A 17,587-nucleotide genomic window follows, 5' to 3' on the forward strand; every position below is an offset into this window, starting at 1 on the left:
GCTGGAAATGGGGATGAAGACCACATATGTGTTTCTTATTATAAATCACAATACCACAATTCTGTAGGGCTAGCCTTTCCCAAAGTGTGCTTCCCAGACCACAGGTCCCACAAAATGCAATGTGAAAAATTTAAAAAGCAGATCCATACCCAATACTTGGAATGTTTTGTTTCAACCTCAGAGATGATGGTAAATGGAATCCTACTCCACTGTGATTTCATTTGGCTCTACAAAGTGTTTTTCTAGCTTGGGGAAAGCATTTGGATTTCTTTTATTTTATTTTTGGAGAATATGAAATATAAGGATGTCCCATACTGTCTTGGATTTCCCCCATGAACGAAAAAATCAAGTGTTAAAATCAAACTTGTTGATTAAAAGATTTATACCATAGTTTGGTCTTCTTAAGGAATCCTGATAGTGACAACATTTAAAATGAGAAAATTTACACTCCGACGTGATAGCCTGAGGCTATTAGAAAATCGAATATATCACTGAAATGTGCCACTTGAAAAAACTACTTTTTTAAAAAAAGTTGCCATTACTAGTGTCATGAAGAAATGCTTTTATCTCATCTCCGATTTCAAAAGCTTGTCTAAACACTTTCACCTTGATAAACAGTTTACTTCTGTGTGGAAAAGAAGCCTTGTACTGACTGCCAGTTTCTTCACAAAGCAGGCTTAAAAGGTAAACATCAGTGACCACAGTTTGAACACATTAACTATGTTCACCAACTATGTTCTGAGATGAAGCAATGGGTAAAGAGACAATTTATCCAACAGGCAAACACTTCCTTGTTGAAAACACGGCTGGTGCCGTGGGTGTCTTTCCAGCCTGTATCACGGCTCACAAAGTAATTTCCAACTACATGAGATATCTCCGCCAGCTAAACTCACCAGTGAGTCCCTGAGCACCTCCCTTCTCTGCATTTCTGCACATTTCCGCCAAGTGTTGATTGATACTCTGCACATCTGTGATTCTTTCCAAATGTAAGCCAAATGTCTGCTAGCAGGCACTCATGATAGACGCTGCCCTTCTGTGCTATATGCCATGAATATTACATGATGTACAATGGCCCTCTTTGATTATGAAATTCCCAGTAGCTAATTTAAGTTTCTTCCCAGGCATGGTAATTACCATTAGCCTTACAGCTGGATTTATAAACTTTTTAGCAACAGTGTGGCATCCTTATTTGTTTTTTGTCTTTGTTTTTGTTTTGTTGGTTTCGGTTTTCGGTGTACAATTTCGGATAATGTTTCTTTAGGTTGGGTCTCTTCACCTTTAAATGACAAAATTTATCAATTTCATATTAGAAAGCATTATTTTGTGCTTGTTCAGGAAAAACTCAATTGGTTTATCAGAAAGGTCACAGTACTTTGAAAGCAATGCAAAAGCTTCTGTGGCTTCTTGCCATTCCTTAACAAAGTTTTGTAACAGACAATGCAATAGAAACTAGAGGCAAATTGATTGCTGGTCTGATAAAATCCAATTTTCACATATGCATCAAGATCCCCTTGTTCTAGCACACACAGTTTCACGTTCGATACTGGCATTGGACTCTTGTTCACCATTACAGGGCTCTGTTATGTTGACGTTATCATTGCAGCACAACTCTTAACACTTAACTACCTTTAAGTACTTGATTTATTTCTGTGAATTGGCCATCATAACATGCAATAAAACATGTAAAATTAACAGATGTAAATAGCACTTCAATGTATAAAATGCAATAGTCAAGGGAAAGGGCACCATGAACGGAATAGTGGCTGGGATGAAAAACTTTTAGGAACATAACGATTATTAAGTATGCAACTAGATTTCCAGAATAAATTAATCTTAACTTTCAAACTTACAAAATGAACAGGAAATTGCTTCCTTGCTCTTTCCTTCTACAGATAGCCGGGGGAACACCAGTGATCCATGGTTTGACTGTGAGCAGCGCTTCCCTGTGGGGTATGATTTTGGGGTGTTGGGATGGCTACCTGCCAAAATAGCTCATCATCCAACTAGCCTGATATCCCAAATCCCCAAGTCATCTGTTGTTCCTCCTACGACTTCAAGATAGACCAAGCGTTTTTTTTTTTTTTTAAAGATGTTGTTTATTTTTGAGAGAGAGAGCAGGAGTCAGGGTGGGGGGAGTGGAGTGCAGAGGGAGAAGTAGACTCCCCGCTGAGCAAGGAGCCCAATGCCGGACTCAATCCCAGGACCCTGAGATCATGACCTGAGCTGAAGGCAGATGCTTAACCAACTGAGCCAGCCAGGTGCCCAGATCAAGTGATTTTTATTAAATATCATGAAGCCTGTAGCATAAAGGTAGGTGATAGACATAGACTATATATATAAAATAGACAGTCTTTACCTTCCGGAACTTATGATTCATATCTTAAATAAGCAAGCACAAATAAATTGCAAGCTATCAACTGTGGTAAGTGCTGAAGCGAAAAGAAGATGAGAGAGAAAAAGAAAGTCGTGGGTGGGGATGGAAAGGTCTAATTGAAATTGATGGGTCAAAGGCAAGTGCTGTGTGAGCTATTCCCTTTGAGATCCTCAAAGACGAATAATCTATGGGTACTTAGGACATGTTCTTTTTTCTAATAACATTTGTGTAATGTAGAAATAACTAAAGACAGTATTTGTTCCTTTGTTCTGTTACCATTATTAGTGTTTACGTTATGGGCCCTGTTCTAGACTCTGGAATATACTTGTGAATGAGACACACAAGAGTTCTGTTCTCATGCAGCTTCTGTTCAGTGTCGAGATGCTTCTCAGAATATGAAAAGAGAAAAATATGACTAAACGCTGGAGTAAGCCATTAAAAAAGCTTATGAAGCATCATTTCGTCAATAACACAAGCTCACCTTGGGGATAAAGAAAAGTACTTGCCCAACAGCACTCCACTGTCATCTGACTGAATGTTTAGATATACGTAAAAAGGAAAGAAAAGTATATATCAGTCAAAACTAGTCATCAGCAACGTAGGAGATAAAACCCTAAAATGGAGCTGGTGTATCAGGTATTATAGATTAAAGACACTAACTCCTAAAATCATCTTACTTCTCTTCTGATTAAAATTTGGCCTCAAGTGGAAATTGGCCTGTAGAGAGAATTATTGACAAGTACATGTTATATTTTTATAACCGATCAATAAATTAGTGTTCTGGTCACACACATTAGTGTCCATGAGCGTGCGTAAAATGAGTCTTTACCTGAGAGATCATAAATCAAGTGTGAGTCTGCCAGGCTGAAGTTTGGCCCTGGATAGAGCAGAGCAGTCAACCACGGGTGGTGCACCCCAGTAACCATGTTGGGGTGACCAGCAGGCTTTCCCCATGAGACTCCTGACTTGAGGGTAACTTCTTTTTCCAATCAGCAATTTGCATTAATCAAACGTCAGGAGATATTTTGGAGGCACTCCATCAATGATCCCCAGGGAGGAAATAATGATTTAAAATGTGAGGTAAGAAATGGTTATTTCAAGGCTCAGAAGAAATCATTTTCAAAGAAATTGGCCGATACTCCTCAAAACTGTCAGAATAGACTAGAAAATGTGGGAGAAATTGGACCCACAACTTTCGAACCTTTCCTTTTATAAGTATAGTTGCCTTCACTGTCAGTAGGAAGACAGGCTAACACAGCCAATGGAGTTCTTTAAATGAAATAAACAGACATTTCTTATTTATTCTAACAAGCTGAAATACTGTATGAGATTTTTTTTTTTTAAATTCAGCAGTTTGGTCTTGTCTCCCTTTTTTGTGAAATTGAAAAGAAACAAAATAAGTACATTTGAATTTCGTGTAAAGGGGACTAAGGATATTTATCATAGACAGTTTAATATTAGTCTTCTGAGACCAAAGCTACTCTTTCCAACTTCAGCAGAAATACACAAACAATTTGATAAATATTGAATTATGCTTCAAGGCAATTCTCATACTTTAATATAATCTGTGTTTTAAAAATTTATTTCCTTCTACTTTGAAATAAAAGTCCATCACCAAATACAATTTAAAAAATACATTGAATTGCTTTTTATCTCGGTTCAGGGAAGAGCCCTTGCTTGCTTTTACACCATCACCTTTAGCAATTTTTCTCCCGAATGAGAGGAAAGGAAGCTTGAATGTTTCCAGGGAAATGTAGTAAAAACCAGGCTGCCTGTAAAGTGACGTGGTCATGTCAGATACATTGCATGTCCTACTGTCAAGTTAAGACAATGTATTCAAAGACATTAAATTAGATTATGGTAACTATTTTGGAAATTTGATGTTTTATTTTATAGAATTTTGTGTAAACTGGAGAATATTTAAACATTTGAAAACATTGATCCAGTTTTTCTACACCTTGCACCTTAGGATAACCTGGTTGGGAGAGGGATAGAGGGTGGGGAGGGTTGACTGTAAAAATATCGATGCCTGGTTCCCACGCCTGAGATCCTGGCTCCCCAGTTGATTATAATCTATTATCAAAGTTAAGAACCACTGTCCTAGACTGTCGTAATGTAACCATTGAACTTCTAGAAGTCCAAAATGCATTTATTTTTAGGTGTATGTTGCCAGATAAAATAGAGGATGCTTAGTTAAGTTTATATTTCAGATAAACAATAAAAACATTTTTAGCATTTGGAATATTGCATTAGACCCTGTATTTTTATTTGCTAAATCTGGTAACCCTAAGTTTTCTTTGCTTAAAACTTCTTTGGAAAAGCTGTTTATCTGCTATTGGGAGTTCTTTAGAAAAGACTTCTCTGGGTCAGATGACAACAACGACAAAACTGGGTAAATGCATTAGATGTTCTCCTGTCCTGGGTTCCTAAATCAGTTCATCTCCTCTCTACACTTTCAGAGCTTCTCTTCCGCTGTGTCCTGCCTCTCATGATACCAGTTCTTTTTGGCTTCCCCAGACACAATTCCAACATGGGTTAGGGGGAACCCCACAGAAAACACTCAGTTCTGACGCTATCTACCTGGAGACAGCATCAGATTCCACAGCTTAAGGGTTTAGTTCTACAGGACCGTGTCCCACGCATGCCCCCCTCCAGATTCCAGTGGCAAGTAAGTCTCAGGCTGGTAATGTGCTTGTGACCCACCGGCTACAGATTGGAGGTTCTGGCAACCTCCCCCCAGGTCCTTTTAATTTGCTAGAGTGGCTCACAGAACTCAGGGAAACACTCAGTTTGCCAGTGTATCAGAAGATAGGATAAAGGATACAAACCAGCCAGATGAGGAGATGCATGGAGCAGAGTATATGGGGAAGGGGCACCGAGCTTCCATGCCTTCTCTCAGCTCCCTAATTCCTCTCCCCACACGCAATCCCCTCCAACTCCTGAAGGTAACCATAATAGTGACTTCTAAAATAATCACTTTTCGTTTTTTTTCCTTTAGTTTCCCCACCCAAGTTTGTATCCATAAACATAATTTGCTCATTTTTGAACTTTAAATGGAATCATGTAGCATAAAGATTTTATGTCTAGATTCTTTCCCTGAATATTTTGTTGTTGTGACTCATTGGCATTCATCCCTGTAGCAGTTTATTTACTTGAAAATATCACTATTTATTCTACTGTTAATGGACTTTTGTTTCTTTCTATTTGAGGGCATAATGCTTCTGTGAACATTCTTTTTTTTTTTTTTTTTGAGATGTATTTATTTCTCTTAGAGCAAGAGCACAAGCGAGAGAAGCCAAGGGAGAGGGAGAGAGAATCTCAAGCAGACTCTATGTGGAGTGCAGAGACCAATGCGGAGGCTCAATCTTGTGAGCCTGAGATCATGACCTGAGCCAAAACCAAGAGCTGGACACTTAACTGACTATGTCACTAAGGTGCCCCTGAGCACTCTAATACATTTCTCCAGGGACATGACTGCAAACATTTCTTTGTGGTATATATCTGGGAGTGCCATTACTGCATCGTAAGACTTGGCATATATACAAGTTCATATTGAAATCATTTTAAACTGTTAGAAATATTGCAAATATGTGGCTCCTGGGTGGCTCAGTCGGTTAAGCTTCCAACTCTTGATTTCAGCTCAGGTCGTGATCTCAGGTTCATGAGATTGAGCCCTGAGTCAAGCTCCTCACTGGGCGTGGAGCCTGCCTAAGATTCTCTCTCTCTCCCTCTCCCTTTGCCCCTTTCCCCTGTTTTCCCCACTCTCAAAAAAAAAAAAAAGAAAAGAAAAGAAAAGAAAAGAAAAGAAAAGAAAAGAAAAGAGTTGCAAAAATGGTACAGAGAGTTCCCATATACCATTCACTAAGATTTCCCTAATTATAACATTTTACATAATCATAGTACTATTATCAAAACCAGGAAATATATAGTACTATAAACTAACCACACACCTTATTTGGATTTTGCCAATTTTCCTACTTTCAACACTTTTATATCCTTATGTTTTAGATGTGCCCCTTATAAAAAGCATATGGTTTGATTTTTAAAAATCCAGTCTCACAATTTATCTTTTAACTTGAATATTTAATCCATTTACATTAAATGTAATTGCTAATAGATAGCAGCTTATCTGTGTAAATCATTATAAACTACCGTTTTATTTTGTGCTTTGCATTTATTTCTTCTGTTTCTTTTTCTCTACATTTGGGTCTTCTTTTGGGTCGACTGGGTCATTTTTATCACTTCAGTTTCCCCCATTGCTTTTTACATAGAAATTGCAATATGAATACTTAACTTATTGAAACCTGAAGTTAATCAATATATTTATCTACAAGGATCTACAACACTTTTAAGTCCATTTACTTCTTGTGCCCAAATAACATTTCATTATTGTAATAAATCTTAAGTCTAAGCTGTTTTTTATTCCACTAAATATTATTTTTGTTTGAAACATACAATACTTGTTCATATGTACTCGTACCATTTGACCCTTCCTCTGCCCTTTATTCCCTTTGCCTACCAGACTCTTCCTTTCAGATCACTTTCCTTCAGTCCAAATTATGTCTTTCGCAATTTCTTTTTTGGGATTTTGCAGCAGTGGTAAACTCTCTATTTTTTGTTTAAAAATATTTACTGGATGTAGGATTTTAGATTAGTAGTGATTTTCTTTCAACATATTAAAGCTGTTTCACTATCTACTGGCTTTCATCATTTGCTATCAACCTAACTGAAGATCTTTTGAATAGAATGTCTTTCTTTTTCTTCTGGCTTCTTTTTAAAAATCTTAAGTTTTTGCTTTCCACCGTGACACTGTGTTTCCAGGTGGAGATTTATTTTGAGCGTTTTGGATACTTCTGGAAAATTCTCAGCCATTATCTATACCACATCTCTTTTTCTCTCCTCTTTAATTGGAACTGTTATTAGATGGGTGGCAGACTTTATTACTCTAAGCCCCATGGTACATAAACTCTTGTTCATACTTACCACCTCTTTGTATCTCTGCATTCAGAATAATTTCTTCTTACCTGTCTTCAAATGCACTAATTATTTTTTCAACTATTTCTTATATGTTGTTAAATCTCCAGTTGAGTGTTTTAATCATGTTTTATTTCTACAAATTCTGTTTAGCTCTCTCACAAATGTGCTAGCTTATATTTTATAGTTTTCTATTCTCTGAAGATATTTTAAGCTTGTTTTTCATTTTTTAAAACATAGTAAGCATAGTAATTGTATTATCTATCCCTGAAAAATTAGCTAAATTCAACGTACATTTTTTGTTTCTGCAGTTTGTTGTTTATGCTGGGTTTTGTTCTTGGTGATTTCCCTGTGGCACTCTGTTACTTTTGACTGTGAGCTGCTTTTTGTTTTCCCTTGGAAAATTATTTTTAAGGATTCCTACAGGCCGAAAGTGAAGATATCTTTGTCTCTGTCTGGTACGTAGAAACACTCTCAGTTCAGAAACAGCTTAAATTCATGGCTTATGGGCTTCAGAACCCCCTTGATGATGTAAATATGGTATGTATTCATCTGGTTAAAACTTCTCAGGGACGGTTTTTATTTCCCATCCCTGCTCTGCTTAGAGCTAAGACAACCTTCCTTGCAGAAGTGGGGCAGGTTAACTTTTGGTTCATCCCTCATCTTTGACGACTGAGGGAATATCCCTTGAGTATCTTGGCTTTATTCAGGAAGGGTTTCCTTTTAGATCTTCACCGTGGGTAAACCCTGGGCTTTGATTTCTATTGTCCATGCTCTGCAAGGCCCCTAAAGTGAAAGTTTGCCTAGTTTAGCAAATGCTCTTAGGGCAAAGCAACTGAAGTGCTCTGCTAACATCTCTGGGGGTCCTTCTCTATTTAGATTTCGGCCTGGGAATTCCTTACTGTCTCATCAGATCTGTGTTGCTTTTAAGAACTCGTTTTTTGTGCTTTTCGTTATTTTAAGTTGTTCTTCCCTCCAGCTGGGAGGGTTGGCCTGAATAATGTAGCCTGCCATATGTTTGGAAAGGTAAGTCTTATTTTATAATTTAAAAAACTATATTCAACCTGTGTTTCTATCCCCTTCCTCATTCTTAATGGATTAGTGTGTGTGTGTGTGTGTGTGTGTGTGTGTGTGTGTGTGTGTGTTTTAATTAGAAATTCCCAGAAATTAGAAATTTCTGTAGTACTTTTTCTCTAATGACACAACTCTTGGTCCACTTATAGTTCTAATAGTTTTTATTTCACAGTTCTTTAATTTCTGTTTTTATCTTTATTTGCTTTCTTACGATTTTTAAAAAAAAAAAATTCTAACTAAAAAAAAAAAAATCTTCCTAACTTACTGAGTTGAATACTTCATTTACTTTTAAGTTTTCTTCTTTAAGTAATGCAAATATTTAAATAATAAATGTGTTTCTGACTTCGACTTTGGATGCATCCCATTAGTTCTATTATTTCACATGCGCTTTTTCTGAAGGGTTGTAATTTTGATTTCCTTTTTACCCTAAGACTTACTTGGAATCATTTCCCTCCTCTGTTTTCAAACAGTTCCTTTTCCCCCCTCTTGTTTGTTTATTTATTATGGATTCTGATTGCATTTTATTATTTTTAGAGAGTGTGACCTCTTTAGTTTCAGATTTTAAAAAAATTTACTGAGTTTTTGTGGCCTAATATGTTTATCAATTTTAACATGTATTTTACAGGCACTTGTCAATAAAAGAACCATATGTGGGGTCTAATATTCAAGATATTCATAAACATAGATATTAATCTTTAAAATTGTAGTCACATGAGGGATTTTTTTCCCCTACTTGGTTTGGCAGGCCATTAATTCAAATGATATAGGGACAAAATAAGAAGGTTTCTTAGGGGTAACATGTTTTAAGCCTCTTCTCTTTTAAATTTGAAGACATTTTCCTTTACATTACTTTAGAATGCTTAATATTTTCACTAACTAATGATACTTGAAAGAGTAAAGCATGTGGTTAGTGTATGTAAAAAGATTATTTTCTCCCCCTCTCAAATTTTTACTTCCTGTACCACTTTCAACACTGAAGACATCAAGTCTATGGTCTTTCTGGGCCTTGTCTCTCTAGTAAGCAACGTCATGACTGTGTTTCTCATTTATGCTTTGGGCTGTCACTGTGTCAATTTTTTTCTAATTAACCATATATAGAGAAAAAAATGGGCAAGAAAGTCTATAAATAGTATTTTGACTTTAGAAAGTCTCTTTCTTTACTTTTTTAAAAATCATTATACTGATAAGATTTATTGTTTTTGGAAAATGGCTCCTCATAGAAATTTTGAAAACAGCACCTGCAATAAAAAGAAACAAAAGAAAGGTGCGTATGATCCCATCACTCCAAGGCAACCACTGTTAACTGGCCTTGCTTGTTTCTATTTTTTCCAGAACTGTTTTTATATAATTGAGATCAATGTTGTATTCTGAATTTTCCACGATATATATTTTCCATGATTAAAAACTACCCATCAGACTTGTTTAAATGCCCTGATTAACATTTCATTATTTACTTAATATCCCTTTAATGTCATAATTTTCAGTATCTCTATATTGATAATGTTTCGATGGATTTCTTTTCTTCTTTTGTTGGACTTGGGTCTTTCAGCTGCATCAGGAGCACCTGAAGGGCCCCATGCCCAGAGTTTCCGATTCAGTCTAGGATGGAGCCAAAGAATTTGCATTTGTAACAACGTCAGGTGATGCTGATTGTCCAGGGATCACATTGTGAGTCGCTGGAAAGCCGCAATTAACAGAATGCATACAGATTTGCTTCAGTAAATTTCTGGAAAACAATGCTTCTTCCTTCCACAGTAAGTTATATCTTTGATGTTGCAGGGGAAAAAATAGTAATACTTATCTTGGTTAGAAAAAAAAATAGTGATGTCTATGAAAAAGTTCTCTAAAATCCGTACTCCCTGGCTTTTGCTACCGCATTTGCACTTACGGTGGAATCTTACTGGAACGCTTACCCATTTGACCCTGGAGCTACATCACTGTACAGCTGGTCTCTTTTTTTCTATCTTTCTTCTTCTTCTTCTTCTTTTTTTTTGCAAGTCACCTGCTCTCATTTAGTTCATTTCCTTTGGTGTTTTCTTTCCTGTGGGAAGCCTCTGACATCTGTCCCACATACTTCTTTATGAATACAAAGGCTCATCTTTTATCTTTTTATTTTTAACTTTTATGAGTCAGTTACTCTTACCCTTTTTATAGTTGTGATCTTTTCATTCCTTATGCTTTAAAAAGATATTCTAGACTGTAATTCCTTGTGGCCACTTTTTTTTTTCAATCTTATTTTTTTAACACCTTTAATTATTTTTTTGTTGACATTTATATTTAGGTCTGAGCCTAATGTCAAATTCTAGCAGCACGAGGCTTCTCACTTCATTGGCACCATCATGTGGTGAAATTGTGTATCACATCGGAAAACCTGCCACATAGAGGAAGACAGGGTACCATTATAGCCCATTTTATAAAGAAAGAGCACTGAAACTGGAGAGTCATAATAAGTTGGGGGATCTGAAACAGTAGTCCTATTACTTTAGTGATGCTCAGCAAAATGAGAGCTAGTAAATACCAATGATGAATTATGTGGACACTGGAGTCAGTTACAAGAGCTCAAACCCTGGCTTTCCTATTCATTATGTTATGAACTTGAGTCTGTTTCCTCATAACTATGGGGATCCCAGTAGTATCTATCTCACAGGAATGTTGACAGCAACAATTTCTATTATGATAATAGCACAATGGCTGTCAAATAGCTCAATAATATCAGTTATGATCGACTGTTAACAAACCATCACATTTGGTTTTTTATGTTCAAATCTAAAATAGAAAGAGTATCAGAAAACTTCTCCTGAGATTTTAGAAAATTATGCCAAAATGGTATAATATTATACCAAAATAGTATAATTATCTTTAGAACGATCAGAAGCAGCATGAAGTTGAAAACTGCAAAAGGTAGATATTGAAAGAACATTTAAATAATAAGGCCTTTTTAGAAAAAAGGAAACTTCTGGTAAGAAAGGTCTTCTGAACTATTCTTACAAAATGAAATTTGAAAATTATCTGGTTAAATTAACCATAATTGACAGCCAAAATAAATAACTATGGGGGGAGGTAAACTAAAATTCTTTCCAAGGGTGGAAAAAACCTTTTAATATTAAACATGATTTATAGTCCCACATCCTTCTGAAGGTCCATTAAAGAGAAATGTATACTTTTATAATCCTTGAAAGAGATACATTTAGGATGAATCCGGATGCTGGAAATTTTTCTATTAGAAAGTGAATTTTAATTATTTCCAGAAAAATAGCATGAAAAGATATTTAAGATCAGTGAGAATAAAGCATGTGCGGTATCCACCCCCCCCAACCCTTTTAAAACCATGCACATCCTTAGATAGAATGGATAGTCTTGCCAGGACCAGAGTCTTACATTCAGTTTCCAAAGTGTAGTTTCCCCAGAGAGTTAGCATCGTTCAATGAATTTTTGTTATGCCATTATGCAAATGTAGTCTACGTTCATTATCTTTCCACTTATTAAATTCATCAAAAGCTGTCCAGGAACAGATTTGCTGTTTTGTCAACTACACCCACAGTCTTGTTCCCAGATTTTTCATCAGTATTTTCAGGCTGTGAGGGAAAGGAAGCAAGGAATGGGAATGATCTCATGAATTTTAAATATGCTGTAACTCTGTCCCAGTGCAAGATTCAAGTATATAACAGCCGTCTACAGTTGCTCGCAGCATACCCCAATCTCAGGGCAGTGCCAACTTAGTACGGTTGGTTAGAATGTGATCGATTGATCAATCAGTCAATTCCTATGTGATTCAACCGGCTGTGGAGAGAAGAAACATGTCCTCAGTATCAACCTGAACTTCTGGGGCCAGCAGTTTAGAAAATCTATGCCTTTGATTACTGAGATTTGGGGATTTTCCAGAAACTTACTATTGACGTCTGTTTTAATTTTATTGTGGCCAGGAAACATATTTTGCATGATTTCAATCCTTACAAATTAATTGAGCCTGTTTTATAGTCCAGAATATGGTCTTTTTTTTTTTTTTTTTGGTCTTTCTTGGTCTATGTTCTGTGCACAGATAGCAGAGAGAGAAAGAGGGAGAGAGAGATCCACCCACACCTATATTCATTTACTTAGGTCTTTCATTTCAGCAATGTTTCAGAGTAGTACAGTTCCTGCATGTCTTTCATTAAATTTATTTCTAGGTATTTATAATGCTATTTTAAATGTTATATTTAAAAATTCATTTTCTAATTGCTGCTTGCTAACATATAGAAATACTGATTTCTGTATACGGAATCTGTTATCCTGAGCTCACTCATTTCAATGATTCATTCTAGCAGATTTTAAAGGTTTTCTACATGGACAGTTATTATCTAAAGACAAGTAATTAATAGTTTTTAAAAATAACTTTCTATGTAGACCCCTGCGAATAGACGGTTTTATTCTTCCTTTCTAATCTTTACACCTTGTATCATTTTATTTTTATCTATTGCAGTATCTAAGACCTCTGAGACAAAGTTGAATAGAAGTGGTGAGAGCAGACATTTCCAACTTTTTCCTAATCCTAGGGTTGAATATTTCACCACCAAGCATGATAGTAGCTATTGGTCTTTCATAGATGCTCTTTATAAAATGAAGTCAATTCTCTCTTATTTCTAGTTTTTTGAATGTTTTCTGCATAAACTGGCAATAAATTGTGTCAAAGCCTTTTTCTAAGTTTATTGAAATGATCATAACATTTTTTCTTTTATTAATATGGTAAGCTACATATGTTTAACTTATTAAATGTTTAGCAAACCAAGCATTCTAGGAAAAACCCCAATTGACCATTGTATTTTATCCTTTATTGCTAGGGTCAATCTGCTGGTATTTTATATAATATTTTTGCATTTATATTCATGAGTGGTTGTTGGTCTGTGAGCTTTTTCTTCTAATGTCTTTGTCAGATATTTCTATCATGGTTATGCTGTTATTATAAAATTAGTGGGATAGTATTCTTTCCTCCTCTGTTTTCTCAAAGAGTTTATATAAGATTGACAGTATGTATTCTTTTAAATGTTGATGAAATTCACCAGTGAAAGCATTTGGGCCTGGAGTTTTCTTTGCAAAGTGTTAATTATGAATTCAAGTTCTGTAATAGATGTACAACTACTACGATTTTCTACTTCTTCTTTAGTCAGTTTTGATTAAGTTTTGTTTTTCAAAGAATTTATTCATTTCTTCTAAGTTATCAAATTTTATTAACCTAAATTTGTGATATTCTCCTTCTATGGTTTTAATTAGAATTTTTCAGCCTCAGTACTATTGATATTTAGGGCCAGAAAATTGCCGTGGGGAACTCTCTGTGCAAGGCTGCATCCCTGGCTTCTAAACACTAGACGCGGTAGCAGCCTCCCTGGCTGCTCTCTAGACATTGTCTCTAGACATTGTCAAATGTTCCTTGGGAGCAAAACACCTCTAGTTGACAACCAGTGTTTTAATGTCTTTAGGATCTTTAGTGATCTTTCATTCCAGATACTGGCCATTTGTCTCTATTTTTAAATTAGCTCTGTTAAGAGATTTGTAGGGTGTACAAAAGCAGGCTCTGCCCCAAATTTGGCCCATGGATCATTTTGCTGACCTAAGGTCTTAGATCATTAATTTTTTTTTTTTAAAGGAATAAAACAGCCATACATATTTCCTCTAAGAATACTTTATCTAGGGGCGCCTGGGTGGGACAGCGGTTAAGCGTCTGCCTTCGGCTCAGGGCGTGATCCCGGCAGTCCGGGATCGAGCCCCACATCAGGCTCTTCTGCTATGAACCTGCTTCTTCCTCTCCCACTCCCCCTGCTTGTGTTCCCTCTTTTGCTGGCTATCTCTTATCTCTGTCGAATAAATAAATAAAATCTTTAAAAAAAAAAAAGAATACTTTATCTGTATCCCATAAATTTTGAAGGCTGTGTTGTGTTGATGAATATTAGCCAAATAATGGCTATGGAGAGTTATTTTTTATCTATGGAGAGAACATATAAGCATTATTGTTATTCCAACAAAACTGCTTACGAATGGACTTTGGGCTTTATGAGAGACAATGAATATTAATATAACTACATAATAAAATTTAGGCACATAAATTAAGTACATTCTCTCAAGTAGTTGATAAATTGATATTAATTTCTACAATCTGGTAACAATAGTCTTTTTGCTCTTCTAGCAAAGAAAAGCCATAGTCTGCAGCACCCAGAACGTTTAGCAGGACAAGAAAATTATAATAATTTTATTGCACCTCATCGAATATTGATTTGCTGCCACCTGCTGGGAGGCAGAAATGAGTTTCCAGGGTCCTTAAAGGGCAAGAGTGATGACCTTACAAGTTGTAAAACTTTGCCTATCCCATAAAATGAGGCATAATATAGGTACCCTTAGGCCTGAAAGAAATCAGTATTTTATTTTTTTTAGAAATCAATAATTTTAGAATAAATAACTGCAGATAAAGAAAATATGACCTAAATATAAAATTGGGAGTGCATTCTTCTCCACCGAAGAGAAATTAGGTGGGATATCTGCATTTACCATGAAATGATGTACAATCAAGTTCCTTACAATGGCGAGCTCCTCATGTACTGATTGTGTATTTGTATAAAGGCATTTAACCTCTTGACTGGGGCTAATGGAGAAACTTAGGAGCTAAGGAACCACTACTGAATGAAGATTAGTAAAAAATAATACTAAATCTAATAACGATGCTTGTGATGGGCAGAATAATAGCCCTACAAACACGTCCATACTGTGATTCCCAGTACCCAGAGCGGAGCCGTGAGCCCAGACAGCAGAACCGAGAACCACAGATTATTCCTTGGCCTTGAAACTTAATGGAGACTGCCTGATTGGATTTTGAAATTGTCTGACTGGTGATTACTTTTTTCCTTCCAGTTGCTACCTTTTTGAATGGGAATGGCTGCAGCTGCCCTCCTGTGCCTCCTCTTCTCTTGCATTTTTGGGAGCAGACATCTTGTTTTCTCATTTCCCAGGTCTATAAATGGAAAGGGATTTTGCCCCAGGATGGATTATACTCAGAGCCTCACCTATACATAATTTACATGAAGTTAGGGAACTTTGAAATTTCGATGAAATGCTGTAGTATGTTGAGAATTTGGGGATTGAGGGGGGGTGAGTAAATTTTGCATGTGATCAGACATGAATCTTTGGGGGTCGGAGGATGGACTTTAGTAAGAATGCCCCTCCCATAGATGTTCACACCCTAATTGCCAGAATCTGTGAATGTTATAAGGATAAAGGGATTTTGCAGACGTGATTAAGGTTAAGAATCTTGATACGGACAGATTATCCTGCATTATCTGGGTGTACCCAGTTTAATCACAGGAGTCCTTAACAGTGGAGGATCTTTGACCAATGTTAATGGCTTTGAAGATAGAAAGGGGCCACAAGCTAAGGAATATAAGTGGCCTCTAGAAGCAGGAAAAGGCAAAGCAACAGAGCCTTCTCTAGAGAGCATTCTGTCCAGAAAGGAATGCAGTCGGCTGATAACTTGATTTTACCCCCAGTGAGACCTGTGTTGGACTTCAGACTTAGAGAATTAAAAGATAATAAATCTGCGTTCTTTTAACCAGTAAGTTTGTGGAGTAGAAAATGAATACAAAAACAGCTAGCAGTTACTAAGTCCTACATATAGTAGCACTACAGCAAGTGCTTCCCAGATGGTAACTCTAGAAAGGAGCTAACACACGTCTGGAAGCATATTACATAATCTGGCCTGGCCTACCTCTGACCTCATTGCCTACGACTGTCCCTCGTTTATTATCATTCATTCACTCTGATCTCCTTGCTATTCTTGAGACATGCCAAGCATGCTGTCCCCCTCTCAGTCCGTACTTTACTTAGATATCCACAATCCACTCCTTCACTTCCTTCAGATCTCTGCTCAAATGTTACCTTCTCAGTTTTTGCCCTCTCTTACCTGGTGTCCCCTAGTTTATTATTCTACATAGCACTTATCATTGGATAGGTATGTGCTTGTAACTCCGTGTTCTTTCTTGTTCCCAAATGTAAACTGTGAGTGAGCAGGGACTTTATTTGTACATTACTGAGGGCAACTTTATCTCTAAAGCCTAACATCCAGCAGTAAAGAAATATTTGTAGGAATAAACGCACATTTTTAAAACTATTAACAGATTACAAGAATTCATTAATATTCTTTAAATTCAAATGCAACATACACAGCATAGAGCAGGGATCAATGGATGATGAACCTGAACACTGCTCTAGTGAACAGGCCTCAGTGTAGATTCAATATCATGCCTTTAAGAATGAGGTCATTTCTCAATTTCCTACAGTCCTTCACCATGGCACACCATTTCTCAAGGTCAGATTATAAGAAAACCAGTATATGAATGAATTTTGTATTTTCCCATAAATAAGCAATACCAGTGTATTTTATTTTTTTAAAGCAATTGCTAGTTTAAAAAAAAAAAGGAAAAGCTAGTAACTGCTAGCTACAATTTCTTCCCCAATTTTCAATTTTTAAAAATTTCAAATCTATAGAAGAGTTGAAAGAACATTCATATACTCTTCACCTAGAACCATAATTAACACAGTGCTGTTTTCTCTTTACATACATACTTTTTTTGTGCCTGGACAATTTGAAAGAAGTTCCCAGACAGTAATTATGATCTCCCCTAAAGACTTGAACACGTACCGACTAAAAACAAAAGCATTCTGGTAATAAGCACAATTTATCATACCTGAGAAATTTAAGTCAACAATATATCTAAGTTTACTTCCATGTTCAAATTTCCTCAATTGTCCACAAAATTCTTCTAAAACTTAAAAAAAAAAATCCACAATCCTATCCACGTCAGTTGCCCTAACTGCAGACCGTCCTTTTTTTTGGTACTTCTTCTGTGCTTTGACCTTACACTGAAAAGCACAAATAAATCACATTGTGAATTTATCGGAGTGTTCCTCACAGATTCAGACTAAGTGTTTTTGGCAAGAATGCTACACAGATGTACTTGCAATAACCTCACAGCAACAGGTGTGTGTTTTTCCAGTACCGATGCTGGAAATTTTTTCCATGAAGCATCTATTAACGTTCCGCAAAGGACTAATGTTCCATAGAACAGTTTAGGAAACACCTGGATTGAAAAAAAAAAGTTAAATGAACTAAAGTGTTTAACAGTTTGTAGAATAAAAACCAGGTAT

The sequence above is a fragment of the Ursus maritimus genome, unplaced genomic scaffold, assembly GCF_017311325.1.
Source record: "Ursus maritimus isolate PB19 unplaced genomic scaffold, ASM1731132v1 scaffold_11, whole genome shotgun sequence".
NCBI lineage: Eukaryota > Metazoa > Chordata > Mammalia > Carnivora > Ursidae > Ursus > Ursus maritimus.